A 2,500-nucleotide genomic window follows, 5' to 3' on the forward strand; every position below is an offset into this window, starting at 1 on the left:
AAATATATCAAATTAAATTCGATATGTTGATACATTTGATGGTAGGTGATATTGTACGAGTAAAAATAAAGAACCACGTGATATTTAAGAGACATTTGAAAATATTTCAAATACCCTTTTTGAACAGTGTTCCGTGGTGTGATCATACGCATATTAAGTAAGAAAATGTAGGCCTATAGTGTTTCTTATCCCACCTGCTTAGAGATTCGATTCAGTGTGGACAAACAAAACATGAATCAGAAAAGCGTAAAGGATGTCCGCCTTGTTTACTTATTCCCGTGGAGTTTCTCAAATATATTTACATTTCGCGCCACCGTTTTGCAATGAGAATTCTTGCTTTCTAAAATGCGCATTCACATTTCACCTCGATGAGCGTACCTGGAAAATGAAGCTTCGAATTTCAATTTTTCAAAGTTCTAGAACATTTCATTTATAACTTTACCTCTTCTTCCCTAGAAATAACTTCTTAGGTACCGAAAAGTACCTGAGATTCCTCAACAAGATGGCAAGAATCAACAGAGTGGACACGAACCCAAGGAGCGGATCTTGCCAAGTAGTTTTTCAGTGGCATTTAGTACCTATGGAGAGCAGCAGCAGCAAAGCATTTATCAGTACACAGATTCTCTGAACGCCTCACTTCCCAGAAATCTATACGCTTTCTTAATCTTTTGCCCATCTACTTTTGTTTCGTATTCATCAAAGCATGTAGAGTATACATGTTGACTTGTTGCCTAACGCGTTTAAGCAAACATATGGAATCACCCAAAACAGCTCCCGGCTTACCTAAGAACTAATACACAAACCCACGCGCTCTCCCACACTCACAGGTCCATACTCAACACACACACACACACACAACACAGACACACACACAACACAGACACACACACACACACACACAACACAGACACACAGACACACACACACACACACACACACACACACAACACAGACACACAGACACAGACACACACACACACACACACACACACACACACACACACACACACACACAAACATACTGCTCTCTCATAATTTCTATCTTCCACATCTAATAAATAACCTCGCCGCTGGATATTGGACATAAATACATCCCTTCTTTCTTCTCTACGTATTTCCCTCTCCTCCTTAACACCATAACCACCCACCCAAAACATCTCCCCCCGCCCCCTACCCCCTCCCCCCCTCCCCCTCCCCTGGCTGTCTCTGAAGGGGGCGGATCCAGCTGGAGTTTCCCTCGAGGGAGCTTATTTAAAGGACGGCCAGAGAGAAAGCTTAGTTCAGTGTTGACTTACTTCAGACAGCGGTGACTTAAAGCTTCATCATCTCACCCGGAGTAAGTTGTGGTGTAATTGTGAGTTCGTGCGTGTGTAGTGGGGGATTTGAAAGCGGGGAGGTAGGGGGTAGGGGGTAGGGGTAGGGGATATACATCGTTTTCGTAGGTGTGGGGGTGAGATACCTTCCACTTGATGCGTTTGGGGTGTGTTCGTGCTGAGAGGGAGTGCAGTCAGCTGATTTGTTTCTATTTCCACTGTTTACTTAAAAAAAAAAAAAATCTATGCTTCTTCTGCTGTGTCTTTTTCTTTCTCCTTTTCTCTCTTTCTCTCTCTCATTTTCTCTCTCTCTCTCCCTCTCTCTCTCTCTCCCTCTCTTTCTCTCTCTCTCATTCTCAATCTCTCTTTATCTCTCTCTCTCTCTCTCTCACCCTTTCTCGTATTTCCCAACGATAGCGTCACACGAGTAAAACTGCGATAAGTATACATACCCAAGAAGAGAAACTAATGCTGAAACAACATAATATTCTTTATGGGCACTTATGTACGAGTCACTGAGCCGCATGAGGAGACCAGTCCCGTCACCATAAATCCCATTTAACGCTTTAGTGAACCATGATAGCCTACACTATCAGGAGCGGTGACAAAAACGATCAGATAATTACGTTTCTGAACTTAGCATTTTGTAGAAAAGCGATTTTTTGTTGTTCTTTCTGGGTTTCAGGTCTTCTGGATATTATGAATGATGTGAAAAAAAAATGTGTAAATATATTTCTTCTTTTTCTTCACAGAATGTGATTTTTTGGATTTCGCCTTGGAAAGAAAGGATTGTTTATTTGTTGTACTGAAATTACATAATGTGACAACAGCTGTGTGGAAGCAAAGACAAAGCATATATATATATATATATATATATATATATATATATATATATATATATATATATATATATATATATATAGAGAGAGAGAGAGAGAGAGAGAGAGAGAAAGGAGAGAGAAGAGAGATAGAAGAAAGAGAGAGAAAGAGAGAAGAAGAGAGAGAGAGAGAAAGAGAGAGAGAGAGAGAGAGAGAGAGAGAGGAGAGAGAGAGAGAGGAGAGAGAGAGAGAGAGAGAGAGAGAGAGAGAGAGAGAGAGAGGGGAGAGAGAGAGAGAGAGAGAGAAGAGAGAGAGAGAGAGAGAGAGAGAGAGAGAGAGAGAGAGAGAGAGAGAGAGAGGAGAGAGAG

At 41.4% G+C, this 2,500-nt stretch overlaps 1 protein-coding gene across 2 annotated transcripts in view; it reads left to right on the forward strand.

Moving 5' to 3' along the window:
• The first annotated feature begins 1,248 nt into the window (after positions 1 to 1,248).
• LOC122249252 (uncharacterized) overlaps positions 1,249 to 2,500 on the forward strand; it is a 6,984-nt gene continuing 5,732 nt past the window's right edge. The window contains exon 1 of one of the 2 annotated variants that reach the window (XM_043009966.2): positions 1,249 to 1,336. The gene's annotated coding sequence lies outside the window, so the exon portion shown is untranslated. Of the gene's footprint in view, positions 1,355 to 2,500 lie in introns of both variants that reach the window. The other variant, XM_086538764.1, reaches the window with a different exon arrangement.

Source organism: Penaeus japonicus, unplaced genomic scaffold (assembly GCF_977035675.1).
Source record: "Penaeus japonicus unplaced genomic scaffold, GWHDUDI00000001_assembly GWHDUDI00000007, whole genome shotgun sequence".
Classification (NCBI taxonomy): Eukaryota; Metazoa; Arthropoda; class Malacostraca; order Decapoda; family Penaeidae; genus Penaeus; species Penaeus japonicus.